The 16675-nt window shown below is 36.7% G+C and overlaps 1 protein-coding gene across 3 annotated transcripts in view; it reads right to left on the bottom strand.

The window, feature by feature from the left end:
- Window positions 1–16269, bottom strand: part of tiam2a (TIAM Rac1 associated GEF 2a) — a 78057-nt gene extending 61788 nt beyond the window's left edge. For 2 of the 3 annotated variants that reach the window (XM_016539300.1, XM_016539301.1), the window contains exon 1: window positions 16109–16269. The gene's annotated coding sequence lies outside the window, so the exon portion shown is untranslated. Of the gene's footprint in view, window positions 1–4828; window positions 4835–5116; window positions 5129–16108 lie in introns of those variants that run through there. The other variant, XM_016539299.1, reaches the window with a different exon arrangement.
- Window positions 16270–16675: the final 406 nt, after the last annotated feature.

Below are 16675 nucleotides of genomic sequence, written 5' to 3'. Positions count from 1 at the left end.
AAGCACAAAGAGTAATGAGGATCAGGGTGACAATAAGAGTTGCTATTGTGAATGTTTAAAGAAGCTGGTGCCTTTGAAATGAGAATGTCTTTGTGGGGATTAGGGACACAAGGTCATACATATTCTAAAGGCATGATCCTGCTAATTACACTCAGAACAATACACTTTGGCCCTTACTGGGCTGTGCACAAAGCTAATTAACAGCATCTGTCGGTACAATAGCTAACATTAAAGAGAGCAAGAACTCACAAGAACTCTTCTGTAGCACTGTATGAGACGAGTTTCACTTCCATGGGTTTTATTTAGCTTTAGTTTGGCAAACACAAGCTTCATAGATCAATTGATTTTATTAGCTTCAGCATATGGAACCTTAATTGAACAAATAGAGATTGAAAGGTCTGGACGGCCATCCTGACTGCCATTAATCGTAACAGAGGAAACATAAGCATTAAGTCTGGCCTGTCAACACAACAGAGGATAAAAACATCAGCTGTGTAAAATTTTAATACATTTTAATATACTAAAACTATAACAAAGATGAGTTTAAAGGGATAGTTCACCCAAAAATGAAAATTTGATGTTTATCTGCTTACCCCCAGGGCATCCAAGATGTAGGTGACTTTGTTTCGTCAGTAGAACACATATGATGATTTTTTAACTCCAACCGTTGCAGTCTATCAGTCGTATAATGCATGGCAATGGTAACAAAATCTATGAGAGTAAAAAAAAACATGCACAGACAAATCAAAATTAAACCCTGCGGCTCGTGACGATACATTGATGTGTTTTAACTCAAACCGTTGCAGTCTATCAGTCGTATAATGCATGGCAATGGTAACAAAATCTATGAGAGTAAAAAAAAACTAATGCCAGAGCGCTTACACACCTCAAGCATCGGATGCCGTACGCGCCCAAAGACAGTTGGACATAGTGGTGTACTAGAGGTAAAAAATTATATAAATACTGTTCGGTTTCTGGCACAAACCGATTGTTTCGTGTCTTAGGACATCAATGTATCGTCACGAGCCGCAGTGTTTAATTTGGATTTGTCTGTGCATGTTTTTTTTACTCTCATAGATTTTGTTACCATTGCCATGCATTATACGACTGATAGACTGCAACGGCTGGAGTTAAAAATCATCAAATGTGTTCTACTGAAGAAACAAAGTCACCTACATCTTGGATGCCCTGGGGGTAAGCAGATAAACATCAAATTTTCATTTTTGGGTGAACTATCCCTTTAATACAAGTTTTCAATGTGTTAAGGCCTATTACTTTAAAGGCCTATAAAGTCTTATACATTTTCTTTTTTAGTTCAATAAAATGTGGGCTTGGATGACAATCACGAGGGCTTTTAGGGTAACATTTGAGATGGGGTCATACTTAATGCTTTTACACAACAAACGATAACTTTACTGTTTTATGCTCACTGTCAAAATAGTGCAAAAGATGTACACTGTAAAAAATGACCGTGAATTTAACGGTAAAAGACTGTAAAAATGCTACAGTAAAAACCTGTTAAATGGTTAACGGTAAATTCCCCTACTATCTGGGGGTAAGCAGATAAACATCAAATTTTCATTTTTGGGTGAACTATCCCTTTAATACAAGTTTTCAATGTGTTAAGGCCTATTACTTTAAAGGCCTATAAAGTCTTATACATTTTCTTTTTTAGTTCAATAAAATGTGGGCTTGGATGACAATCACGAGGGCTTTTAGGGTAACATTTGAGATGGGGTCATACTTAATGCTTTTACACAACAAACGATAACTTTACTGTTTTATGCTCACTGTCAAAATAGTGCAAAAGATGTACCTTTAAGGTTGTTTAGGTACTGCCCCAGTTATAAGCTGTTGTACCCTTCAAGGTACCATTTTTGGATGGTGTATAGTGTAGTCAGCTGCTCATATTAGTTAATTATGTACAGTATCTCACCCATAGTGACCACAATATTTTAATAAATCTACAATTATACAGTATATACAGCCCTATATTAAACCTAACACTTTCCTTTAAAACATAACAAAATATCTAATGGACTCGTTTTATACATTCAATCAAAATGGACTTTAAGACCAAGCGGAATTTCATTAAATGTTGAGACTTAATTATGTGCGTTGCATAAAAGGCTTGCCACAGTATACAGTCATTACAAGGGACATTATGAATCTTAAGTAAAAACAACAGTTTTTGAACAGTTCCAATGAAGAATTTGCGACCCATGATAAATTAATCTAAATAAACGCATTGAAATTCAGATGTACTTTGCTGACACATGCAGCATCGCAGAATTACATTGACAATTGACAAGAACAACTGTGTAGGTCAGCACAAAATACAGTGGGTCATGATGAGTGTGTAAAATATTACTACAGTGAACCAAACACCAAAGGAGTATCAGTCTAGCCACACTTAGAAGCCAGTATCATTTTCAGAATGACTGAACGCTTGGCTCCCTAAACCAGTATTACATCTGTTTGACATTTCAGTCCATTCTAGTGTATTCAGTACTGGCACTAGGTTTCCTTCCCCAGGTTTTTTGCTTCAATCAACTTGTATTCTTGTCAGTCTGTGTAGTTCATGATAGCCATCAGACAGACACTGGAGATCAGCAGAGACAAATCACACTCTTCACTCAACTCTCTAGCTGGAATTTGCTCTTTAAAGACCTAAATGTCAGCAGTGACCCCAAGAGCTATCATGTAGTTCCAGTAAGTCACAGACACACACACACACACAAAAAGCAAAAAGACAATGGTTGTAAACATCGGTGCGTCAGACCGCATCATTAAACCTCTGGAGTATCTCTTTTGATTGTTTGGGACTGTTTGTAATAGAGAGAGGATGAACTATGAGTAAACAGGAACAAAGAATATGAAAAGCTTGCTAATTAATCACACTGCCAGACATTCTGGCCTCCAGAGACAAACAGAGTATGAGAAACAACGAGTGCCACAAAGGCAAATCTGTTACAGATGTGTGCACATATCACTTGAACCAAAAGCCAAATCTGTGATGGTTCAGTGATAGCTCAGAAGACCAAATACTGACAAATGAAGAGGAAGAGACAAGAACACGCATGAATATACTTCTTATGAAGTGAACCATCTTTTGAAATTAAATGGGTGTAAAAAATTGTGCCCTCACCCACTGCAATCTATCTCCACTGACACGCACGCTACACATGGAGGAACCTAAATCGTATTATCTAAACCACTAAATTGAATAAGGTTGACCTGACTTGCTCTGTGTCCTTTGCCGAGCAATCTGTCACGTCAAGGTGCTAGAGTCCAATGAAATCAAGGTTGAGTCTGATGTGGTCTGGGTGCTGTTTTTTAATTTACTTGAGTAAAGTAAAAATACTTCACTACTGTCCGCCTCTGGTGCTGGGAGACAGATTTTGCCAGTGTCTTGGATGATTTTTCTGTCAATTCTCAGCTTTACATAGTCAGCGGGGAACCAGATGGAGTCACTGAGCATGGATACAGGAGCATTAAATGGATACTTTACCCAAAAGTTAAAAACCCTCAAGTTCTTCCAAACCCATAAGACTTTTTGTTAACATGTTTTAATAAATACCCAAGGTTCTGTCCAGGTAACCGACATTTAGAATATCCAAAAAGGACATAAAAGCAATGTAAAATTGATCAATATAAATTGAGCAGTTTAAACCAAGTCTTGTGAAAAGATACAATTGCTTTATAGACCATTACTTTATCTAATTGACCTTTTTTTATTCTTTTATTCCATGGCTTCATAAACTGCCACTTGAAAACCGTCATTTTCTGCCTCCAGATAGGCTCCGCCCACAAAAAAACGTCATCCCTGTTTCGGATCTGTAAGACTATCCCACTCTCTAACGTCAATTTCGTTGAATAACAGTGCTTATCGCTGGGTGACAAGCTCTTGTAATATGCGTAGAACATTTTGAAAATGACATCTAATCAATATAATTTATAATCTTTTTAAACCTAACTACTTTGTACCGTATCCGTGAAATTCTCTAGCTGTAAAGGCTATCTCTCCCGGGTTTTCTGCAACCATGATGCGCGCGCATCCTGAATGTTTACAAACCAGTAATTGGTCTATATGGTGAACAGATTTAATTTAGTCTTTTATTCACATTAACAGACATACATACAGCGCATCACATATGGTAAACATGGAAGCTCCTGTGTGTGTTACGTGTGTACGTTATATGATAAAACAAACCTCACTGCACATTTGAGCCTCTGTGTTTACCATATGTAATGTACTCTATTGTATGCATGTCAACAATTGCTTAGATGTAAATAAAAGCCTAAATGAAATATGTGCTTTATATTAAGCAGTCGTATATATATTTATAAGATGTGGATTAAAACGATTAAGACGCATTTAAGGCCTTTTTGCATCTTCTAAGTTTTGTTTATCTGTACCTTCAATGGCAGGACAGAAATCATAATCTTAATTAAAGAAATTGAATTTTTTTGTGCCCCGAAGGTTAACCAAATCTTATGAAGTGTAGCAACCATGTCCTCCTTACTTTTAGAAATGACTTAATTTGCCATGTATTCTGTCATCCCTCTATTCTTAATGTGTGACAAGGCCTCTGAGTGAGGAGACTGAGAACGATAAAACCAGTTGGAAGTAGACATGAACAAGAAGCAGAGAAGCACAGTTTAGAGAAAGGCAGAAATAATGCGGTTACCCGTAAACAAAACAGGCACTGCCTTTTGTTTGTGACACCACTTGTCATGGAGAAGACAGGAAGTCAAACAAACATTTACATGTTCTTAAACAGCCATTTAGATTTTTGAACTCTCTATGGTGTTTATCAATAAACACCAAATACTTCAATACTTTGTTTACACAAACTTTTTTTTATCTAAAAATTGATTCTTTATAGTTCTTCTTTCTTTATATTTTATAGTTCTGAATGTTCTTTACAGTTGTGTTCTTTTGCACATTTATCTGTTTGAAATATTTGTTTACTTTGAACATTTAAATAAATCAACACACAAAATGTATAAAGTTCTTGACTGACGTCAGACACAAAGCAGAATTCTCCTTGAAATCATCACAGAATACTTTTCATTCATAGTTGATTTTGTCTAAAGGTTTAGTTTATAGCACTTAGAAACCAGCTGTTATTTCTTGTTTGAATATGTATCAGAAATTCTGGTAAAGTTTCAGAGAACTTCCAGCAACTGTTCTGGAATTGCGTGATTTTGTTCATTCTCAATGAACAAAAGTAGGGTCTGATACCGGGATCGAATTTTCCAGCATTCCAACTGAGTGATTCATTGTCTTTCTTTGAGAGCACAGGCACCCATGTGTCTGAAAGATCAGGCTTTGTACCAAGTTCAAAATATTTTGCACTGTCAATTTGTCCATTTACACACAAGAAACATTAAAGACTAATTAAAGTTTATTATTTAATATAAAATATTTTTTTGGATGTTACAATACTTTATCCTATCTCAGCTTGATGTGCCAAAAATAAAAGCTATTTTTGTTGGCCAAAACAATTGTAACAAGAGTGGCTCTGAGGGATTTTTAAAACCTTTTTGTTAAACATTCAAAAATATTTGTTTGAGTGTCACCTTGTAGCTCAACCAATGCTTTGAAGTGAAACTACTTGTTTTTCCAAACAATGGAGAAAAGGAGTGTTGCTTGCAGTTGCAGTTGTGTTTGAAAACAACTTAGCAACAAAAACGTGTTTTTGAATTTGGTTTGAAACAACAAGTTAGACATGTTTTAAATTACTGGGTCCACATTTACAAAAACAAACACACACACCAAGAGCAGCGATGAAGACTGCCAGCAACGCGACCTTCTAACCCAGAGCCCAAAAGGTTTGGTGTTATACTAACACTGCAAGATAACAGCATGCCATGGCCTCATCACTAAAGACTGCTTGATGTGTTTGTAAATATTCTTTAGGGCTTTCTTCTTTCAGCTCAGTCTTTCATGCATCTTTGAAACATATCAAAGGCTGAATTTGTAATTCAGTTCAGTACAACAGCCATAACATTTCACTAGAAGCGAGGCTAATAAAAATAAGAATCTCAGAGCCAGATCAGATATGAATCTTGGACTGCAAAGGATATTCTTCAAAGGATAAAACAATTCCATTAACAAATGCCTTCTGATGTTTATAGTGTCTTATCTTTGTTTATGTTGAAGATCTTGTTAATGGAGATACAGTCCGGAGAGTGGAGCAGCGTTTATTTATTTTTTCTTCATTTAGCTTGATCATTTTACGGGTATCAGTGTGTGATAGCAGAAGGCAGAAGACTGCCAACACCTCTCCTTTTCAGAGGTGCAAGGTTTCCCTTAACCAAACAGACACAATACAAAACACACAACGCACGCCTCAATGTGCATAAGGAATCCTCAAATGAGAGCGCTGAGGTTATGAGACATTGTGTTTTCCCTGAAATAAACATGGTTTGAAAAGATTTTAGAATAAATAACTTTCTTTAATAAGTGTATGCGTGTGGTCCAGATTCAAGTGGTGATCATTTAAAGCTTAATATACAGCAGTTAGGTCTGTAAGCTTGTTTGACAGGTTCATGCATTAATTCAGAATCTAATGCGGCAGGTTTGACTATGTGAGTAATGGAAACAGCAATCTACAGCAATACTGTAGATTTAGTACCTTGTTTTGACTGAATGGGATTGGGATTAATACGAGTTACCCATTAGAGAACATTCAAGACTCCAGAACTAATTACTATACTAATTACTAAAATTATTTATCTGTCTGATATGCTTTTTATAGTACATCAAATTCAAAAAAGTTTTTTTTTTCTTCTGTTTTGTTTTTTTTTTTTTACATCCAATTATGCTGACAAGCACAACAAGGACTGAGAGAAAAACATGATAGTTTTTCCCTTCAGTTGAGATTACATTTAATTTACACAAAGCTAGTGTTGGACTTGAATAACAGAACAAAACTCCAGCAAATGTTGAATAATTCTAAGCAAGATACTACTTGGAAAAGTCTTAGAGACACAATATAGTAGAGTCGTCGTCAAATAGCAGACTGAACTCCCAATACAATATCTTTTCTCAATCAAATGGCTTTCTGACATACCATGCCTTTTTAATATTAATTTACAATTGGGCTCAATTGAAGAAATACTTGAAACATTTTGAAAAATTCATAGACACCACTGCTTCGGCTCTCGGGGCCCAATATCCTCATCTTTGATGACTATTTTAACGGTTTAGAATTTTTTCTTTAACAAAGTACTACTGCTGCTCAGATGGAAATTTATAACTATTCCAAAAAAGTATTGTCCGGAGCTCTGCTGGGAAGAAAATATAGAGACTAGACCTCTTGGAACAGTAATTGAATACACCTGATATAGAGTTAACTGTTGCCAGGTTTGGTGATTTTTATAGAATGTTTCATACGTGATGTTCAACTATAATATAGCCTAGATAACTGTTCAACTGTAATGCATGGTTTCACACCAGAGAGACTTGGGGCCATGGAATTAACAGAGAGACGTACTTGTGAATATGACAAATTGTGAATAAACGCACTACAATAAAACAGATATTTGTAAAGAATACATTGATGCGCTACATATTAGACATTCACCACAGAAAAACTAATTTTAGCTATATAAACCCATACGCCCGGTTCCAAAACCTTGCTGCCATATAAGTAGGGCTGCAGGAAATTATTATTTTGATAATCGATTAATCTAATGATTATTAGAATGATTAATCGACTAATCATCGTTTATTTCACTGATTAATCAGTAGACTTTGATTGAATATTCAGCTTTTGCAATTAAGTTAAAATATTGAGTTATACATATTCTAACAAATAAATAAAAGGTACTCACTTCAGATTTTGAAAATCATATAATGTATTATGTAATAAAAAGATTTTATCATTAGCTAGCTCCACACTGGAGAGCTGCTTTATAACAGAAAATCAAGTTGTAATTCTAACTAAAAGCGACACCGACTTTTGGTTTTTCATGTTTAATATTGTAAAGCTGCTTGATTTAAGGCTATCTATTGCATAAAGAACTATATAGGCCTAAATAAACGTCACGTGACTGGTCTTTACTAGAGTACCATCCTGCAGAGCTCGTGCAAACATCCACACTGCTGTAATCAGATGCTTACTTAACTGCTGCTTTCCCACCGGTGTCGTTTTTTGTTGTGTTTATTTCGTTATTGAGAGGAAAGTGCACAGTATTTATATATTCATCGAAACGCAGCTCAGCAGCTTCCGATTCGGCTGCGTTTGCTCTGAAGCACTGTGTCTTCTTCTCTTGAATTGAATCCAGGTGGGCTGAATTACAGTCTTGTGCTACAGCACCAAACTGGTCAAACCGCATAACGTCATATGAGATCAAACGACTACTCGACAACAAAAAATTGTCAACAATTTTTTTTATTGTCCACGTTGTCGATAAGCCCTACATCTAAGGAACATCAAAAGTAACATATGCAGACAGGGTGCCACAAAAATCACATGGTGCACCGCTAGCACGTTGCTATGCTTATGGCACAATATTACACACAAGCATACAAGATTAATAACATAAAAATACTAGGTGAACAAAAATGGTATAGATAAGCCTATAATGCCTTAAAAAGGCTCTCTACTGTAGATGAGCCACTTACTGAGTTCTGGAGAAGTGCTATGGGAGTGCCATAATTTCTCATGGTCATTTATCTTCCAGGACATTTGAGATGAAGCAGCAGTGATGCTGTTCTGCACAGGAACTGAGCAGACAAACAGATGCCTGAGCGCTGAGAGGTTAGGGCAGGTCAAGCTGTTCATTCACAGAGAAGATGAGAAAGAATTTGCTCCATGTACCGTTTGTTCACACTTGGACAGGAGGCAGAGACGAGCTTCACCCGAAGGAGCAGAATGACCTGCTTTGACTAGAAAAGGTGACCCTCCTCTGCTTTCTACCGCTTATCCGCACTCATGAGAAAGAGAGCGTTCCTCAAGGTGAAGGGGACACGCTAGGCTTTGCTTTTGAAAGGTATTCTGCTGTATATGACTGCAGATATGTGGCAACCTGATATTTGAGTGCGGAACAAATTCCTAATGACTAATTTATGCATCTTAATGTGAGTGATTTTTTTGCTAAATGTAATTTAAGCATAATTGAAGTAGGGGTCCTGTGGTGAAACGTCAAAAAAGACTATGGGGATTAGAAACAGCATGTTAATGACACTCACAGTTGGTAATAATCATAAAAACGCCTCTGAAACACAAATGGCAGATACGTTTATAAATGCTGCATCGTCACCTGGCTCACAGCCATGGAAATGGAAAAAAACATGCAATCGTCCAGCAGATTTTTAACAGAAACATGGAAAAAATTAGATTGTTGTTAGGCAAGAATAAACAGTGCAGACTAGAAAACAAGATTGAATGGGACAAACCAGTTCATGGCTATAATGAACAATATCATTAGGAGCCAATGTTTCCAGAGAGGCACAAGTCTGTACGTGCCATTAGACCACAGGGTTTAACAGCACTTTTTACAGGACAAATAAATCTTTCATTCTGAAAATTACTGAAAGTTTCCTGTCATATGGAGGTGACCCATGGTAATAATCATAAAAACGCCTCTGAAACACAAATGGCAGATACGTTTATAAATGCTGCATCGTCACCTGGCTCACAGCCATGGAAATGGAAAAAAACATGCAATCGTCCAGCAGATTTTTAACAGAAACATGGAAAAAATTAGATGATTAAACAGCTTGTTGTTAGGCAAGAATAAACAGTGCAGACTAGAAAACAAGATCGAATGGGACAAACCAGTTCATGGCTATAATGAACAACATCATTAGGAGCCAATGTTTCCAGAGAGGCACAAGTCTGCACGTGCCATTAGACCACAGGGTTTAACAGCACTTTTTACAGGACAAATAAATCTTTCATTCTGAAAATTACTGAAAGTTTCCTGTCATATGGAGGTGACCCCAGAAAAAAAGTTACAAACCATTACCAAGGACAAAAATAAAACTTGCTTGAAAGAAAAAGAGTATGTGAAGATGACGGTTAAATGGATGCCTTCTTAACCTGCATCCAGCCAGATGACAGGCGGATTATTTGTTACTATACAGGGTGTGTTTGGCACAACGCTGTTCTAATTAAAGGACATGGAGGTGGACTGGGGAATGAAATGAGCAACAATACTCAAGTCTTTTGGGAACAGATTTATTAGTTCCAATCCTTTGCAAACAAGCTCTAATAAAACCACTAAGTCATATTTATAAGGGGTGAAACGTGCACAGATATAGGGCAGCAACAAATGGTGGCAGTATATGCAGTGATACCCAACCCCCTCGCATTTTTGTCCAAAATGTCCCATCTGGAGAGTGCAACAAAAGGCTTGTTGAGTCTGCGGCATGGTGGGACAACGATGACCCACAGAATCTAATCCCTTAGGGCAAATCACACACTCTCAAACCCAGTCCTGAACAAAAGGAATTACAATCAGTACTACTTAGAAAGCTGGAGGAGGGGAGAATTCTACTGAACACTCCAAGGTTTGCATCTCTCTCTATAACCTGTGCATCTAAGACTATTCTCCTGGCATGTCTTAAGGCCATTGAGGCTGAGCTGACACGGATTAGAAGAAAGCTTTTCAAATGACAAGTGAATGTCGGCCAGGAATAGCCACAAACATACACTATGCATTTCCACGATCACAATTAGGCCCTCACCAAAATTGCAGTCATCAGTAGCAATATCAGTCAAATTTCTTGGTATCTGTACCAAATTTGTTGCCATAGCAAAAGCTATTTTACAAAAAATATATATTAAATAAAGTAATTATTATTAGCATTATTAATTAAAGAACACAAATTAAGAAAACACTAGCATGTAAATCCCACATATTTATTTTGACATCAGAATTTTTTTTTTAGACTTTCAATTTTTCCATTGCTATAGTTATCGGTTATCAAGAGTGTTTGAAAGCAGCGCCTATCAGCAGGTACCAGACTGACTCTGTACTAACAGTGCGGCAGAAAAGCTGGTATCATCACATTTTCAAAATTTCAATATCAACTTGGTACTGAGGTACTGGTACTTTTGATAACACTAGTCCTCTAACAGAGCAACATTAAAGCAATACCTGAATAAATGAAGGAGTGTGTTTACTTCTAATTTCACAATAGCTAAACCTAATAGCTAGGCGACTCAAAATTATTCAGACAGCAATTTCCAGACATTCAAGTCAGTTCTGCAGGAGCTTTGTCACACATTTACCAATTAAAAATGCCAGAGGGGTGACTGAATAATTGACTGCTTCTGATTTATCATGAAGCTGACTGAAATTATAACATAAGCACTCAACAAACATGAACTACTGTAATGAAATGAACTGGGATAACGTGTGAATACATTTGCAGTAGAAAGCATATGTTCCTTCACAGCTTCAGTAAGTTCTGCCTCCCTTATCTATTTAATAAGTGAAGCCCCAGAAAAATGCTTGGTTACATAATTATCATGAGTAACAATCGGCATTAAGGATACATGGTTTCACGTTTGATGGCAAAGTTGAATGAGATGCAAGCAGGACAACAGCTTGTCAGCGTTTTTGAAGCTCTTTGGTCACTGTCCGAGTGCACGAGAGCTTGGTCCACTGACTGCCTCCTTTATTTTCAAACAACAGAAGTTGAGCTGCTGTGACTATTAAGGATGCCCGCTGAGAGTCTCTTGACAAAGCACAGAGGCAATCAAAGGAAAAATTGTATTTATGTAATCACACAAACCTAGTTTTCGGTACCTTCATGTTGTCCTTGAGCCAGTAGATAGAAAGACATGATAAGATTGTTTAGTTCTGTGAGACTGTGGTCCTGTTTCCACCTTGTATTAAGATGCATGTCCACTGATCTGGGAATCCTTAACCTTTTCATGCTACCTTTCCCTCCCGCTTGTAAGCTGCATAAAAGGGTTCATTCATGCAACAGCATTCATCCACCGCACGCAATGCTCCCAAGAACGTTATGTAAAATGTAAAGAAATATGAGAGTGTTGCAGCGAAATCCAAAAACAAGTGGTCACAGAAGATGCATTTGAAACACGTGATAATACCAGGTGGAAAAGGTAATGAGTCTCAACTGACCACTGATGATCAGATCGCTGAAAATACCAGGAGGAAACATGCCTAACATAGCCTACATGTGCTTTGAAGAAAATTATTATTTTCTCATGAAAGCTGTATTTAAGTCTAACCTAGAACCCAGCCCACCAAGACATTCATGTCAAATGAGTCCTGACATAACTATCAGACATTTTCCTCCAGTCGATTACAGCTCACTATCAGTTGAGCTGTTCCTAAGTGTTTCTGAAGCCCGCACAGTCAGTCAAGGCTACAAATGCTGGTTGAAGGGTGGATGAATGATCACTAGAGAGAGCAAAAATTGAGATGAAAAAAGGGTGCTCCCCTAGACATGTTTGCAGTTCCACAAAGATTTTGAAACACTTGGAGTTCTGGAAACATATGTTGAGGAGCATTATCGATTAAGTTACTGCGATACATAAAAGCTGTCAATATGGTTTGATTTAGAGAAGGGAAAGGGATTGAAAGGGATGAATCTCTAGCTTGTGTGGCTTTACTCCACACATCCATCAAAGAGAACAATAGAGGCTGTCTTAGAAATGCAGCACTTTATTTCAGAGCTTCCTGACCCAGCTGTGTTTACTCTTATGATCAGTGTTAAAAGAATGGCTGTCGGACCCAATGTCAGCTGGATGCACCCTCCTTTCCTCACACACACACCTGATCTGCATTGTGTTATAATAAAAAAGCCAGATGCTCAAAATCAGTAAGAAATATTTCTGTGTGTGGGTTTTGAATGACATGATGGCAAGTAAATAACAGAATTTCATTTTTGGGTGAACTATCCATTTTTTTAAAAAGCTACTTTTTCACATGTCATTAGTACTCACAATAACTCTAACAACTAATTGTACACATCAATTCAGCTCTCCCTGACCTGTTGATCTTCATTATTTTTTATAAATCATGCTGGCAACTCCTAAGATTTGACATGAAAGAAAGTAATTCGGTTTGACAGAGGTATTAGCAATCCTAAAGCTTTCAATTTGTCACCATTTATGTCATCGACCTGGACACGAACCAACCATATGTTTAGCTAGGTTAGTCTCTCTCTGGTGAATCATGAACAGTTGGAATTTATATCGGGATTTGTGACTCAACAAGCCATAATTTTGTTCAAGATGATGTCAGAAGTAGACTTGTGCCGGTATTCGGTAATGCGATATATCACGGTAATAAATATGCACGATATTGTTATCGTGGGCACTTCTAAATACCGTGAATAATTATACATTACAAATTATTCCAAATTTTGAAGACTACAACATGCCCTAGATATTGTTTGAAAGTGTTTTGATTCTTTATTGTTCGGTCACACTTTACATTAGGGCTTCATTAGTTAACATTAGCTTTTGCTCATTGTGAATGTTAATGCATTATCTAAGGTTAACTAATGAGGTCTTATTGTAAAGTGATACCTATTGGTCTTTATAGTTCTTTTGCACTTTAATCTGTGTAAAACTTTTAACTTTATACATTTTTCTGTATTGCTTTATTGCATTTAAATGTTCAGTTATTTTTGTTATAAGAAAAATGTTATTAAACCTGTTATACTGTATTATGACAGCACTTTTTTTAAAGTTAATTTCAATATCGTGATAATACCGTATACCGTAATAAAAGCATTAGCAATGAATCGCAACATGAAAATTTGATACCGGCATATCCCTAGTCAGAAGACAAGGCACAGGGGGAAAAAATTATGTTTATTGTTAGACAAACATGTCTGTGATTCGGCAGTCTGTCCTTGGACAGCCTGGAAAGATGGTTAGGAAAAAAATCGTTGACTGGCCGCTAGACAGTGGCTCACTGCCTCCAGGACGCATTCAACACCCGTCTTACCTCACCTGCTTTTTATAGCCAGTTCTAAACACAGCCAGCCACGTGCACAGAGGCTGCCCTTGGCTTGTGCAATTACTTTTGAACCAAATATAATCTCCAGAAGACAGAAACACATCATCAAATTGACCAAGATTACCCGTTAATGGCCAGAACATAAAAGACTTAAGTTTAACAGAATTACAAAAGCCTTCTCATTTAAACAGGCTTGAAAAACAACATTCTACAAGAAGAATGTGAACATTAAAGGAATTTGAAAAGGAATTCACAATGACTGTCCCACAGAATCTACCTAAACAGTAAGAGACACACATACTCACTTTACAATAGACAATTTACAGCACACACCACCTTATATGGGGAAAATGTGTAAAGGGTGGACATGATACACGGTTTTCCAAAGAGTGGTTTGCTTCACAGAATTAGGGCCAGGAACTCTGAGGGCAAGTTGTAAAAATAAGTTTGTAATGTTCCTTGTGGCAATGAATTGATGTAGTGTTTTAAAACAGATGCTCAAGACATGTAGCACTGAAGACTAAGTCCATCAACTCCACAACTTAAATAGTAGTGCTGGGCAGTATACCGGTTCATACCGAATACCGGTTAAAGTTTCTTTGAATGTTCGCCGGTTCCCGCCTCCTTCTTCCCGTGACTACGAACTTTATTACACCGGTGTTTATTTTTGTTAAGATAACGTCATGTACCGTGAAACCGGTATAATTTTGAAAAATACCGTGATATAAATTTTTGGTCATACCGCCCAGCACTATTAAATAGGTATAGCATGATCCAGATATCACATGAAAACTATACCTTCCTTCTTCCATCTTTCCCCCAAATCATAAATTAGACCACAGTAACCACTCACACTCTATTAAGATGAAACAGTGAAGACTGCAATTAGGAACAGCCTCTGTAATAAAGAGTAAAACCTCTTTAGCTCTTGGAAATTGAAAATATTTGAACAAATCGGTTAATTCGACCACCCATAGGAGTTACAAAGCAGACTTCAATCATGACAGAGAGCTCCCTGTGCCAAATAGCATGACTGGACCTTCCTTCTGCGGTCAGCTAGTATTTGTTCTAATCCTGACACTCCACAGGGTTCAATAGCCCTTTTGTCATGATGGTATTCTTCTCAAATTTAACACCACACCCTACCACTACATCTTCCCATTTAAAGGTTAACTTTAATGATGCTATCACCATGAAAGACTAACTGTCCACCTTTCATGCAATCAAAAAGTCAATACTTCTCGCTTCATAAATGAGTAAAACAAGGCAGACTAGTTAATAAAATAACACATAAGGAATGTACTACATTATGACTTCTATATGTAACCTAAAGACAACATTATCAATTTGCCATCCGGTTCTTTTCTTTGTTGGAAAGCTGAATACCAATTTCAATTTGTATATTACAGTTTGCATATCATTTGCTTGAGAACAGAAGTAGGTCACATTTAGTGCTTTCCTTTCATAGTTTATCAAATCACTTTATTTTCACATGCTATAGGCATAATATACAAAATATGATAAAATTCTCCATGTCATCATTATTTCCTTGAGCAGAACAATTCAGTCTTTTCTTCTACAGAGTAGTGAAGACACAAATGATGCGTTTTAACTCTTTTCAACTACCAACCAATCAGATTTTTTTTCAATTTATATTTTTTTAAAGTTCAAATTGAGTTTTAATCACCTCTGACAACTAAAATTTAATTTTCAGCAAATTATTATTTTCTTAATAGGTGCAGACATCAACTGTCAGGCGGTTTAATTTTTTAATAAAGCAATTTTTCTTAAAAGTACAAAAGCATGCATTTTATTTTGTATATTTTTTTATTACGTTATTTCAAGCTGACAACAAAAATAATTAATGAGGTGTTGAACACATTAAAATATGGCTTAGTGTTTATACTTAAGTTACAAAATGCAAATTTGAGAGAATATACTTGGGCACTTTATTATAAAATTTAAGCATGTAAACACAAAACAATACGAAACACAATTTCATCGTTTTAAACTTCAGTTTCCCATATTAAACCAAAATACCGTTACAGATAAAGTCATATTAAACACAATGCACACAAACCTAAAACCTATTTAGATTTGATGAAATAGCCTACAGCAAACAAAAACACAGATAACTTTTACTTACCAGATATTAAAAACCAGCCACAGGATAGGGTATTAAATAGCCACTTCTATGTGTTATTTTTGAGAGCACATTCACTTGATTCAACGCTTTTTCAAGGACAAAGTTTTAATCCAGTTCTCTTCTCCAAAGACTGAGCACGCAAACTCTGACTCCTCAACTCTCACTACGCTGCGTGAACAGTTTGTCACGCCCCTAAAGTTAAAAGACACCACAGTTCACGAATGAGATTGAAGCTGTCGCAAACCTAATTAGATTATGCGCAGAGAAGAACCAATCCCGTTTCAGGAGGAGAGGAGCTCACAGTGTTTATCCGAGTAACGCGTGTTTGGTTGCTGGGTTACATTATTAAGGTTATTTAAATCTCTGTTTGGTGACAACTCTACTCTGACTCTTTGTTTGGACCTGTAGGTTTGTGGTTGTGCATTTTTTATTAGATTTTTGAGGGAAAAAAAGTTCTGAGGCTTCCCAGAGGTGAGTTTTAAAATCCTTCATCAGTTATTGCACATGAAACCTAAATTATGTTTGCTCCCATATATATCTGACGATTCACTCTCACATGGTAACAGC

This window comes from Sinocyclocheilus rhinocerous, unplaced genomic scaffold, assembly GCF_001515625.1.
Source record: "Sinocyclocheilus rhinocerous isolate Xijiao unplaced genomic scaffold, SAMN03320098_v1.1 scaffold2743, whole genome shotgun sequence".
NCBI classification, from domain to species: Eukaryota; Metazoa; Chordata; class Actinopteri; order Cypriniformes; family Cyprinidae; genus Sinocyclocheilus; species Sinocyclocheilus rhinocerous.
Note: the sequence above shows the minus strand (reverse complement) of the source record. Positions and strands in the feature narration are given on the sequence as shown.